Source organism: Hetaerina americana, unplaced genomic scaffold, assembly GCF_022747635.1.
Source record: "Hetaerina americana unplaced genomic scaffold, ioHetAmer1.1.p SCAF_75, whole genome shotgun sequence".
Classification (NCBI taxonomy): Eukaryota; Metazoa; Arthropoda; class Insecta; order Odonata; family Calopterygidae; genus Hetaerina; species Hetaerina americana.
Window position 1 is genome coordinate 1716860 of NW_027287372.1, and position 14573 is coordinate 1731432.

Consider the following 14573-nt stretch of genomic DNA (forward strand, 5'->3'; position numbering starts at 1 on the left):
CTCTAAGCGGACAGCCCCTGCTGATTCAGAATTCAGAAACGTTCAATCAAAGAGGAAAAGGAAACCCTCGCCCCAAGGAGTAGAAAATCCTACCCCAACCTCAAATAGATTTTCGCCTCTCTCCTCTCCTGAAAATGACGCAGTTCCTGAACCTAACCTGTGCTCAATGGAGGAGGAACCCACTGTGCCTCAACCACGTCCCAGAATACCTCCTATCTTCCTAAAAGATATCAGACACTGGCAAGAAAAATGCAACAGCCTTCGCTCTGTCTGCGTCCTTCCTCCCGTTGCCACTCTCGTGCGCAATGAAATCCGAATTAACTGTCAGACCATAGAAGACTTCCGAGCCATCTCCGCCATGCTCCGTACAAAAGGTTGGGAGCACTATACATACCAATTGCATTGCGACAAGAAACCTCACTTTGTGATCCGCGGTCTCCCTGAAAACACCCCGGTCGAAAATATTCAAGAAGCCTTGGCCGACATCGGTTTTCCGACGGACCAAGTCATCCAACTCAAATCCACCCGACCTTCTCGCATTCAACAAGCAGAGAGAAACGCCATCAGGGCCGCCAACTCGGAAGCAATACTCCCCTCCATCCCACAAAGGGAACTTCCTCTCTTTCAAGTCCGTCTTCAAGACGACTCAAGAAGGGACGAGTTCCTCAAAACATCATCCCTCTTTTATCTTAAAACGACCATTGAACCTTTTCGCCAGCCAGCTGGCCCACCCCAATGCATGTCTTGCCAGAGGTATGGCCATACTCATAAAACCTGCGGCCTTAGCCCTAGGTGCGTCAAATGTGCAGGTGACCACCACTACAGGGAATGCACCAAATCTAAAGACCTTCCTGCAAAATGCGTCAACTGCGGTGGCCCGCATACAGCTAACTATAGGGGCTGCGTGGTCCACAGAGAGTTACTATATAAATTACGTTCCATAAGTGCGTCATTTAACATTGGCTCTCTACCCACCCCGCCAAATTCCGTTTCACAAGCTTCATTTCCACCCCTTCAAAACGCATGGCAAACTCGCCCCATCCCCTTTGCACCGACTGACCGCCCTGTACCAAACCAGACCACCTCAACCTCTACCCCACCCGCACCAACCCAATCTGAACTTAACTCAAGTCAAAACCTAAATCCTGTTCCTTCCGTCCCGACAAATTTGAAGTCGTCCCTACTTTCCATCATTTCCAAGCTCCCAACCAGCGACAATAATGCTTCCCTTATGGCCATCCTTAAAACTGAGCTAATCCCCTGCCTCATTCAGCTACTAAATGGCTTTTAATCCGCCTTCCCTTCCCCAACACCTAAGTTTCCTTCAGTGGAACTGTAATAGCATCCACCCTAAGGTCCCTGAACTGCAACATCTTGTGGCCAACCACTCTCCAGATGTCATTCTACTACAGGAAACTAAGCTTAAACCTGACCAATCCTTTTCAATCCCCAACTACAAGGTTTTCCGGCGGGATAGACCCGATAGCCAAGGAGGTGTGTTGCCATTCTCATAAAAAGGCATATCCCCTGCGACCAACTTTGCCCACCAAAAACCAATACGCTAGAACTGGTCGGTATCAGTATTATGACCAGAGAAGGCCTGGTACGCATCTGGTCTGCCTACTTCCCCCCCAGTCGCTACAAGCTCCCCAAGGACGATCTGGATGCCCTTTCGACTATACTAGCTTCCAGATCTATACTGGGTGGTGATTTAAATGCCAAGCACACGGCCTGGGGTTGCAGGACCAATTCTAGCCGGGGGCACTCTTTGCGCCGCCTACAACAGGTTGAAAACTTTGCCATAATATCACCAGCTTTACCAACCCATTTCCCTCCGAACCCAGCACTCCCCGATATCCTAGACCTCGTCCTTACTTCCCTTCCACCCAGTTTTACCATCAGCAACGTCGACAACGTGGCTTCTGACCACTGCCCGCTTACCTTTACGATTCCGCTCAATCCCAGCTTGCCATCTATCCGTTTTTCCAAAATAAACTGGTCCAAATTCAAATCTACCTGCAGCTCCACTTCAATTACATTACCAATTATATCCAACACAGATCTGATCGACTCTGCCATTTCCAAATTTACAAACTTAATCAACTCAATCGCCGCAACCTCAGCTCTCCGCCCAAATCCGGAAAACCTCACCGGTCCTGCCCTTCCAGCCGCGATAATATGGCTGATGCAATTAAGAAACCAGGCCAGACAGCTCTGGCAACGTACTCATCACCCTATCGATGGCCGCAAATACCGTGCCCTTAGAAACCTGCTTACCTCCCAGCTAAGGAAACATAAAAACCTATTATGGGACAAAAAGATTTCCAGCCTTTCGCACAAGGATAACTCCGTCTGGCCACTTGCTAGATCTCTCAGAAAGAGGACTACTCCTCCTGCCCCGCTCTCTTACCAGGGTAAACTAGCATACTCTGACAAAGACAAGGCAACTATATTTTCAGATGTTTTGGAGTCCATTTTCCGAAACCCAGATCCCTCTCCACTTGACAACCTAGTATACTCCACCTTCCAATCCATTTCACACTCCCCCCTCCTTCAATCCCTCCGATAGCCTTACCTGAACTACAATCTGTCATAAACCATTCCAAAACCAAATCTGCACCCGGCCTTGACCTCATCTCCTACTGTCACCTAAAAAACCTACCGAAAACCTACATCCAACACTTCTTAGCCATTCTCAACGCCTGTCTTACTCATTGCTACTTCCCGCCTGCCTGGAAAAAAGCTATAATTATCCTACTAGCAAAACCTGGTAAGGATCCGAAAGATCCCGCAAACTATCGGCCCATTAGTCTCCTGCCCTGCATGGGTAAAGTCTTGGAGAGACTAATCTTAAACCACCTTCAAGAAGAGCTACACTGCTTAAACCCATTAAGACCAGAGCAAACAGGTTTCACTAAAAAGACGGCCACCACCCACCAAATTCTACGACTTGTCGAGTATATCACTTTCGGATTCAACATCAACAAGCACACTCAAGTAGCCTTTCTCGACATAAAGCGTGCTTTTGACCGTGTCTGGACGGAGGGACTCATCCATAAACTAGCACAGACGGAGTTATCCTTCAACCTCATCAAAATAATATCCTCCTTCCTCTCCTCAAGAACGTTTGTAGTATCAGTCAATTCAAACCTCTCAAACCCCAGGTGCATCCTAGCAGGGGTCCCTCAAGGAGCCATCCTTTCCCCAACCCTCTTCAATTTATTCATAAATGACCTTCCGGCCCACCCAAAAACGCAGCTCTTTTTATATGCCGATGACACAGCACTCGCCTCCCAATCCTTCTGTCCAGACACAGCAGCCGATACTCTACAAGAACACCTCGACTCAGTGGAGGAATGGATGACCTCCTGGAAACTGCAAATTAACGCGGAAAAGAGCAAAGTCGTAAACTTTGCTAGGGAATGGAAGAAACCGTGCTCAACAAAGCTATTTTATAAAAACGTCCAACTACCCTAAAGGGACACCGCCAAATTTCTGGGTGTCTTCTTCGACCGTAAACTTACTTGGCACGCCCACACGCAATACGCAGTGAACAAGGCTAATGGAGCATATTGCTCAATTTACCCCCTACTAAAATCCGGCAGCCCACTAAACCTGAATACAAAACTAACCCTATATAAAACAATGATAAGGCCAATCCTAACTTACGGATACCCGGCATGGGGGGCTATTGCAGAGACCCACCTAAGAAAAATTTGCACTTTCCAAAACAAAACCATCAGGAAAATCGTTAATGCACCTTGGTTCATCCGTAACGACTCCCTTCAAAAAGACCTTAAACTACCTGATATACGCACCTACCTCCAATCAATAGCTGAGTCATTCCCAAAATCACTAGCCTCCACGAATAACCCCCTCTTAGACAATCTATGGGCATACGACAAAAATCCTCATTTTAAGCATAAACGCCCGAAACACACTACCATGAAAACCAGTTCATAATACAAAACCCTAATCCTGTAACCATAATCATCCTTAACTTGCCCTAAACCAAAAAATTAAAAGTCACAAAACCGTTAATCAGCAGCAGCTGGAAATCGGTCTAGATGCGTTTAGGCGCAGTACTACATCGGTCGTCGTTTGGAGGAAGAGGACAAAGGGATGAAGAAAGGAGCGTAGCTGAGCAGCGGTACTTGAGTGGAAGCGGATTGGAGCAGCAGAGATTCGAGCTGCCATGTTGACTCTATCTACTTTAATACACCGACCGGACGGGATTTTGGACTTCTCTCCTGGCTGACATTGCTCTCTTGGACTATTCTCGACATCTTGCACACTGACACTGACCTTCTGGACACCTCCTCTCTCCCGGCATCGACCTCAGCGCTCCACAGGATCTCACTTTGTTTCGCAGGTGGACGGCCCTTTTAAGGACCACCACTCTCAGCACTCACCTTGTGGTTTTTCGGCCCTTATTAGGACCAGATACAGAATCATTGCCTGCGCTGCTACTTAATATATACTGGTCACCAAGTGACTGAGGCACTCAGGGGGGAGGGCTAACTAGTCCCCTCTTCTCACCTCCAGGTGGTGCTCACTCACATTCCCCCTATTTCTGGTCATCTTGTCCGGGGAGACTTGGCAGAGGGCTTGCACCTCTACTGCACGCCTTGTTGAACGGGAGGGTCCACTCCTTAGGGCTGTTAGGGTTAACGTTGCGTGGCAAAAGATCAACCACTTTATAGTACCTTACTCCCGGCCATATAATCATTCTCCACGGGATCCCGACTGGGTTCACTTCATAGGGTCCTTTCCCTATTGCACCTTACGGCTACCTGTACAATTAGTAGTATGTAAAATGATATTTAGTTCGTACTTAGAATGCCAAAGCCGGCTGCTCAGGAACACTTGACAGTGTATTCCACTAGGATGGTGGCCAAGGCCCGTAAAGACGTTATAGACTACCAGCACCTGAGCTTAATGTTCATCTGCTAAATGTTTTCTCTTCCTTGTCCAATGAAGACAAAGAAGGCTTTTTTAAATCAATAATCGGCAAATACCCTGAATTTCTCGGTCAAGCTTCAACAACCCCAACTGAAAGTGTATCCCATAAGGCCAAGGAATCTGCTAAGCATCTGTTCTCTTCAAGCCGCCTGGATAATTCACTTCCAAAAAAAAATGAAGCTATTACACACCCTACACATAAGGTAGTCCCCAACATTAACTTACAAAACAGATTCTCTGCATTGACATCTTTAGCTGATGAACCACTAGTAAGCGCACCTGCTGCAGTTCCCCCCACTCCTTTAGCAACAAACCCCAAGGCAAAAGTACCACCTTACCATGTCGCGGATACGAAAGACTGGCCGGTGCTTCACGCCGAATTAATAAAAGTTAGTACCATTCCCCCGGTTGTCATTCTACAGGACCAAACGGTCTGTTATTCTACTGTAATCAAATGCTCCACAGTTGACGACTACCGGCAAGGGGGTAAAATCTTAAAAGAAAGAACGATCCCATTCGTTACGTGCCAACTCCCTGGGGTACGTAAAAAGGAATTTGCCCTGAGGGGTCTTTTTCCCTCGATATCAGATGGAGATATCTTCACCGAGTTGTGTAGCCAAGGCCGTCCAATCGATTCAGTGAACAGAATATGGTCCACCCATCTCTCAGATGCAGAAGGCGCCTCAGGCCTGCAATCTAACCTTAAATACCCCACACAAACCTGCCACATTATTTGTGAACATGCAGTGAATGTCCAAGCCCTGCTTGCGACAACCAACCTAGCCGGCCTTGCAATCAAAATTGACTACTTTTGAAAATCACCCCAACCTGTCCAGTGCCACTGATGCCAAGCGATTGGCCATACCAAGAACCATTGCACTCTGCCACCTAACTGTGTTCGTTGTGGTGAAGCCCATGCCACCTCAGAATGCCTCAAATCCAGGGACATCCCAGCAACTTGTTATCTCTGCAAACAAGATCATACCGCCAATTACAGAGGCTGTCCAGTTCACAAGAGTGCAAAACAGACTCGGCTGTGGCGCTCGCACCCTTACTGCAGCACCTTCTCTGGCCCCTTTAACCCGATCGTTTTCTGCTGCTTTAAATAATGTTAATTCTTTTCCCTCCTTACCTGCAACTTCTTCCGCCCATACAGAACCAGATTCGAATGAATCTGCAGAATTGATATCATTTTTTAAGGAGACTTGGTCGCAAATGTCCTCCCTTGCTTCCCTTAAGGATAAGAAACTGTTTGAGATACTGGACTCATCTAGGTTTTGCAACTGGATGGACCTTTTAAGGACCACTCATTGCACTACTACCCACGTGGGTTTTTCGGCCCTTATCAGGTCCACATAAAACATTTATCCTTTCCCTATCTCACCAATTTAACCATTACTAACTCCAGTCCTTTCCTGAAACCTGGAAAACCGGCAAAGTCCTCCTTATCCCCAAACCTGGTAGAGACCGAACAATCCCCAGCAATAGTGGACCCACAACCCTCCTCTCCAACCTCTCCAAAATTTTTGAAAAAATCTTCCTCACTGGCCTTTGTAAATAATGCCGCTTCCAAAAATATCCTATGCCTTGAACAATTCGGCTTCGGGTCCAACACCTCCGCAATCCACCAAGTCCTATGCCTAGTTGAAACAATGAGTCGTGGATTCATGCTTCGCCGCCCCGCCAATATATATATTGTCCCTGCACCACCCCCGCTGTATTCTTGGATGTCAATCAAGCCTTTGACAAGGTCTGGCACAAAGGCCTCAATTTTAAACTTTTTGTGAACAATTTCCCCTCTCAGCTCATGAGACTCCTCCGCAATTATCTCAACCGTCTCAAGTTTACAGTTGCCAATGGACAGGTCCTATCTTCAGTGCATCCAGCCTCTGCTGGCATCCCGCAGGGCTCCCTGCTTAGTCCTCTGCTGTTTAACATCAACTTAAACAACCTCCCTTAATCATCTCACACTCAACTACACATATATGCAGATAATAATAATAATAATAATCTTTATTTGCCCAGAAGACACTGACACAGTGTAATAGATACATCAGATAAGTGTATAGGACACGTCATATGTACATATAGATGTTAAACAATGATGAAATTCAGAAAAGCATGACACAATAATAATTGTTTGCATAAAATATGTTCCATATTCAGTATGGTTATTTTTTCTCCATGAATTCCATCACAGAATAAAACTGTTCTTTCCTTAAAAATGATATTAATTTCTTTTTGAACAGGACTGGATCCTTTACGTACTTAAAATCGTAAGGGAGCCTGTTCAGTGCAAGGAGGCCCATTGATTTAGGCCCCAGGGATGTATTTAAAGTCCTGCAATAAGTTTGATGCAGGTCTCTGCAGGCTCTGGTTTGGTGACAATGAACGTTGTCATTTGTCATATAATTGGATATATTACTTTTAGCGAAAATGCATACGACATAAATGTAAATACATGGAACAGTCAGAATATTTAACCTTTTGAAGAAGGAAAGACAAGGTGCATTGTAGGGAGCATTGCATATTAATCGTATTAAACATTTTTGAGCTTTAAAAATTGAATCAGAATGAGGGGAAGAACCCCAGAACAGAATACTATAGATAATTAAAGAATAAAATTCTCCGTAATAAATTGAAAGTAAGATATCAAGGCTTACAGATTTCCTAATACTTCTAATGAGAAAGCAAATGGAATTTAACCTGCTACGAAGATTGCATATGTGTTCATCCCATGATACATTTTTATTTATAACAACTCCCAAAAACTTGGAACTAGAAATTTGGGGTACACACGTTCCCCCTAGGTCAATGGCCAATGAAGCAGGGGCTTTATTTTTATTAGAGAAGTATATGAGTCCAGACTTGTCAGGGTTGAGTTTCAGAGAATTTTGTGAACACCATTCACAACCCCCCCACGGGTAGGGGGATAGAGAATACTCCCGCAGTATCCCTGCTTGTCGTAAGAGGCGACTAAAAGGGCGGGGAGAAAACCCCGAAAACAAACCCCAAGCCAGCAAGGGATGCGTCCGGACAGTGCTGTGGATCCACTGTCTGTGAGCGGCCATACCATCTGGCCTGCGATCCGCCCAGGTGTTTGCCGTGCCTGGAGACCCGTAAGGGAGAAAAGGGGATCCTGGAGGGTGAGCTTTCTGGTTCCCAGCAGGGTGTCGGATGCCCTGTATGGAATTGGGAGTGATACCCCTCTTCGGCCCCGGATTTCGTGTAAACGGGAGGCCGGGAGCTAGCCACTCCCGGTCAATCGGCTTCCGTCGCGTTTTCGCTCCGGTGGCGAGTGCCAAGGTTGTGGGGGTCTGCGTAGGGAGGTCGGAGATGTAAGGGTTTTGGTGGGCCCTTGCACCGAAGATCCACCCCGAAACAGACAACCACTCCAGAAGCGCTATATCCCTCGAGTTAGCCCTGGCGACCGCTCCGGTTTGGCGGAGCGGCGTCCCAAATGTGTGGCTCCGTGGCGGGTGGGGAGGCCGAGGGACGAATTATTTATTATCATGGAGGAAAAACCCTTTCCACCACTAAAAAGATCCCGTCCGGACACCGGCGGGGGAGAAAAGTGCATAGGCGCATGTAAGCGCTATTTAATTATGTCTTGTGCAAAGGAAGGTGAAACCTTGAAAAAGGTTTCTCCTTTCTTAATTCGCAGAGTTTTGTCACAGATTGTGCCTGGGGACCCAAAGAGCGTGAAGAAGCTCCGGGATGGTACACTTCTTATAGAGACCCTGAACGATACACAAAGCGATAAACTGCTTGCTATGGGAATGCTCCATGACATTCCGATTAAGGTGGAGGTGCACCGCACTCTTAACACCTGTCGGGGAGTCATCAGTCACTACGACCTCCTATACGTGGACATGGAAGAAATCAAGAGAGAAATGTTCTCTCAGGGAGTGACTGATTGTCGTCGACTCACCACAAGGCGCAACGGAGAAAACGTAAACAGCACCTCCGTGATCTTGACGTTTGCGCGTGATAGACTACCCGACAAGGTGTTTGTGGGCTATGAATCGGTACCAGTGAGGCCATTCATCCCAAATCCCGTGCGTTGTTTCAAATGCCAACGGTTCGGCCATGTCGCGTCGCGCTGCGAGGGTAAGGCCACCTGCCCGCGCTGTGGCAAAGACGCGCACGAGGAAAAAGAGTGCTCTTCGGAACCTCTTTGTGTCAATTGCGAGGGTACACACCCAGTGTACTCTCGTGATTGCCCGAAGATGAAAGAAGAGAGGAAAGTCATGGAGATAAAAACCCTTGAAAAAATCCCATATGCGGAAGCGAGGAGAAAATACAGGGCGCTAATCGCTCCAACTTTCTCCCGGTCCTTTGCTTCCGTTGCAACCACGCAATGTGTAAAGTGTACCATCGCCACGCAGACGGAGATACCGAAAGAATCCCCAGTTGAAAACACGCAAGTGCCTAAACCCAAAAGGGTGAAGGATGGGAAGAGTAAGGTGGACAAGGAGCCACCTACTCCTGTGGGCCCTTCAAAGAAGAGCCCACAGAAAACCACCAAGGGGAACACGCCAAAAGGGCGTGAGAATACACCTTCCCCGCCGCCTCCAGTGAAGCCAAAGAAGCCGGAGGTAATTGAAGAGGACCAGAGTATCTCCGATACTGAGGTCTTCGCAAACGAGTGGAAGAGGAAACATCGCTTCAAGCGATAACCTCAATAGAGTTGGTCATCTCCCTTTTTAGTCATCTTATTTATTTATTTTAATTTAACACTTTAAATGTGTTCCATTCTGCAGTGGAACTGCAATGGCTTTTATCGGCACAAGGAGGAGCTGGCCCTTTTAATCCAAGATTTTAAACCCTCTTGTATTTGTCTCCAAGAGACCCATTTTAAGGCTGAAGATAAGGGTATTTTGAAGGGGTTCACTGTTTTTAGAACGGATGACCTAAGTGGCCAACGAGCCCAAGGGGGAGTAGCAGTTGCGGCCCGTGAGGCCCTTTACACCTCGCGAGTCCAACTGAACTCTCCATTCCAGGCCGTCGCTGTCACGGTGCACACCCCTGAGAGGATGACGTTATGCAACGTGTATCTGCCAGAGGGTGCACCGGTGACCCGCCTGAACCTTGAAGCCCTTGTCCACCAGCTTCCTCAGCCGTTCATTTTGATGGGAGATTTTAATGCCCATGATCCTCTCTGGGGAGGGCCAGAAACCCAAAGCAATAGGAGAGGTCGAATTTTATCCAACTTTATTGAGGATTTTAACCTGTTTTTATTAAATAGCGGCGAAAAAACCCGCTTTAACAGCTTTAATGGGGAATTCTCAGCAATAGATCTTTGTCTATGCTCGAGAAGTCTAGCCCCAAAGCTGAAAATGTCCACCCACAACGATCTCTGTGGGAGTGACCATTTTCCTCTTCTACTCGTTAAAGAAGACTCTTCGCCCACCATTTCAAAACCTCCGGAAAAGTGGCGTATTAACCGTGCGGACTGGCCACTTTTCAAGCGTACGTTTACATATAAACACGACGCAAGTTTCGACGCGTTGCACAACGTCGATAAACTAAGTTCAACGCTGTTGGCGGCAGCTACGAAAAGTATCCCTCGAACGTCCGGGAACATTAATCGAGCTCCTGTCCCTTGGTGGAACGGGGAATGCGACCGGGCGATTCGGGCGAGGAAAAAAGCACTGCATATTTTTAGAAAATATCCCACGGCAACTAATCTGGCATCGTACCGCCGCCTGAGAGCGCGAGCTCGAAGGGCCGTGAAGGAGGCCAAGAGGGCTTCCTGGATAGAATACGTCTCTACCATCAACCATCGCACGCCACTTGGTCAGGTATGGGACAAAGTGAAGAAAATCTCCGGGTCAAAGGGCTCATTTGTCATCTCGCCATTGCTTGTTGCTGGCCGGGTGGTTAATTCACCTGCCGAAATAAGCAACATATTTGCCAGTCAGTTCGCGGCCAATAGCAGTGACGAGGGCTATACCGCGGACTTTGTGTACAGGAAGAGGCGATGCGAGAGAGTCCCTCTCAAATTTGGTGCAGGTCCTACACGGGAATATTACAATGAGCCTTTCACGTCCTGGGAGCTTAAATCCGCCATCGAAGACTCCCATTACACCTCGCCAGGGGCGGACGAAATCCACAACGCATTTCTCCGGAACATTCCGGAAACTGCGATTGGGGAGGTCCTAAATACCCTCAACCAACTTTGGAACGAGGGCAGTTTTCCAAATGCCTGGCGAGAGTCCATCGTGATACCAATCCTAAAACAGGGCAAGGACAAAAATGACCCGAACAACTACCGTCCCATATCTCTCACCAGCTGCCTGTGCAAGGTGATGGAACGGATGGTAAACCGACGTCTCATGTGGTGCTTGGAGAGTCGACACCTGCTCTCCGACGCTCAGTGCGGCTTTCGGCGTGGCAGGTCCACGACAGACCATCTGGTGCGCACTGAGAACTTCATCCAGGAAGCCTTTCTCCACCGTCAACACGTCATAGCAGTCTTCTTCGACCTGGAGAAGGCCTATGATAGTGTGTGGCGATGGAGAATCCTCAACACGCTCCACAAGTGGGGATTTAGAGGCAACATGGCCCTATTTATCAGAAATTTTTTAACTAACCGCCTTTTTAAAGTAAGGACTGGGAAGCACTTATCCCGATCTTTTACACAGGAGAACGGGGTACCCCAGGGTTCAGTACTGAGCGTGACGTTATTTGCCATCGCCATCAACGACGTGGTGGAATGCATCAATGCCCCGGTGATGGCATCGCTCTATGTGGACGACTTAGCTATATTTTGCCGGTCGACACGACTGCCAAACGCTTCCAGGCAAGCCCAGGTGACTCTAAACAAACTGGGAGAGTGGTCGCGAAAGAACGGATTTCGTTTCTCCATGGAGAAAACGAAATGCGTGCACTTTCACCGTCTTCGCGGTTACCACGTTACCCCGACCCTAACCCTGTTGGGTAGGATTCTTCCATTTGTGGAGTCCGTCCGCTTTCTCGGCATGATCCTGGACCAAAAGCTGAACTGGCGGGAGCATATCCGCGTGTTACGCGAGAGGTGTCGCCAAACCCTCAACGTTTTAAAGTTTTTAACTCACTCCACTTGGGGAGCAGACCGCACCACCGTGCTTTTATTGTACAGAGGCTTGGTGCGATCCAAACTGGACTATGGTTCCATAGTGTATTCCTCAGCACGAGAGTCTTACTTGAGACCACTCACATGTGTCCACAATGCTGGGATACGGTTGGCCACCGGGGCATTTAGAACAAGCCCAGTCCCAAGCTTACTTGCAGACGCAGGGGAGCCTCCGTTGGAAACCCGCAGGATGATTTTAATGGGCAACTATGCCTGTAAAATTTTGTCAGAGACAATCCACCCTTGTTTTAACATAGTTTTTAACCAACGGTTTTTAGACTTATTTAACAGGCGGAGAAGGGCAACTAGGCCCTTTGCCGTTCGTTTTAATGATTTTATTAATGAGGTAAATTTTACATTTCCTCAAATATGCCCCGTCTCCTATGCTAAGTATCCGCCTTGGTTAACACCAATGCCGGATATTAAACTCATTGCCAGTGCACGCCGCAAAGCCAAGACGACCGATTCCGAATACCAGCAGCTCTTTAGTGCCGTCCTCAGCTCACTTTCCAACTTTGTCCCAGTCTACACCGACGGGTCAAAGTCAGAATCTGCATGTGCCTATGCGGTCGTGTCCCACTACCATGGAGTCGTGAGGAAAAAATTGCACACTTCTTGCAGCATTTTCACAGCCGAGCTGTCAGCCATAAGGACGGCCCTAGGAGAAATAAAAGAAAGCAATGGCTCTTTCCTCATCTGCACCGACTCGTTGAGCGCCCTAAAATCTTTATCGGTCTTTGCACCTGTGCACCCGATAGTCCAGGAGATCCATTATACCCTGTTGTCCCTTCAGAGAAAGGGGAACAGGGTCTCCTTTATATGGACTCCTGGTCACGTTGGCATAAGAGGCAACGAAAAAGCTGACCAGGCAGCGAAGGATGCCCTTCGACAACCCGAGACCGACTCCACCTTGGTTCCAATGGAGGACGTAAAGGCCGCCTTGCGGAACTCGGTCCTGCATCAGTGGAAGGAGACTTGGCAGTCTCTGCAAAATAATAAACTCAGGGCAATAAAACCGGTCGTTTCACCATGGTCCTCTTCCATCCGGAAAATTCGGAGGGAAGAGGTCATGATTACGCGCCTGAGAATAGGACACTCTGCCCTCACTCATTCGTACCTCTTTGCGGAGGTAAAAGAACAGCCCCGCTGCAATGAGTGCTTCCAAGCCCTGACGATAAAACATATCCTGACGGAATGTACAACATACCAAAGGGCCAGAGACATGTTGAAGATAAGGGGAGACTTAAGAAATATTTTAGGGGATGACTCTGGGTCTATAAACCGAGTCTTAAGTTTTTTAAGGTATACTGGTTTAATGGGGCAGCTTTAGCTTTGGAGCTCATTATTTTAATGCTTTTGATTTTAGCATTTTCCTTTTTTTTTGTTTATATTATTTATTTATATATTTATTCGTATTTATTTGTTTACTTATTCCTAGTTTAAAAGGAACATAAGTTTTACGTAATGACAGTGGTGCAAAATGACCATAGCTGTCGACGCACCCTACAAACCCCTAAAACTACTACTGACTGGCATAGACTTCCAGACACCCTTTCAACCCTTTTACATCCCCTTATTACCCTAGACAACCCGTCTTATGAAGACATGAACATCCGTGCCATTCTCTTGACAAATATACTCCAAGATGCCCTTAACAAAGTCATGAAATCAGTCTCCAGAAAACACTCGTAAACTCATCCTTCCGCCACACATCATAAATCTCATAAATACCTGAAACGCTCCACATACACATTGGCAACACTTACGACTTCCTCTTCACAAACAAGAATATTGGCATTTTTGCAACAAAACCAAACTGGAAATTGCCAAATTCAAAACTAAAACTGGGAATCTCACCTATCAACTTTAACAGCCAAAGACAACTCCACCTGTGCAATTTCCAGATCCCTTAGAAAAACCAACAGAATTTTCTCTCCGCCATTAAAACATGACAACTCCTTAATGTTTAACCCCAAAAGCCACCACAGCCGACCTCTGGCCACGGCTTCTCCTCTGGCCCATATGCCAATAAGATCTGGGGCTGTCACTCTACAAACTGGAACGACCGCATACTGCAGGCACTCTCAAAGGTCTTCGTCCATGATTGGTGGGATCTCTTTGCATTTGCGAACATGGCGTGGCATTCCTGGCGGCTGCACTGGCGATTGCAGGGGGTCTTCTTGGTCAGCATTTCCTTCGGAAAGAGACGATACCTTAATGTGTTTAGCCATCTCCATGGCCTTCTCTGCCATTTGCAGGATCCCGGTCATGGTGCGCAGATGCACCTCATCCCACGGCTCGCCCCGGAGGCTTCGAGCTAGGTGCCATAAGCCATCATCAGGGGAGGGCGAGGAAACCTTTTCCCATGTGATTGTCCTGAAGGCCGCAATTTTGTTCCTGATGATGAGATGCTGCCAGCCAGTACTCATTGGTGTGGCATTAATATGTGCAAGAAATTTGCTGCATCAATACGACAATTGTTCACCCCGTCAGT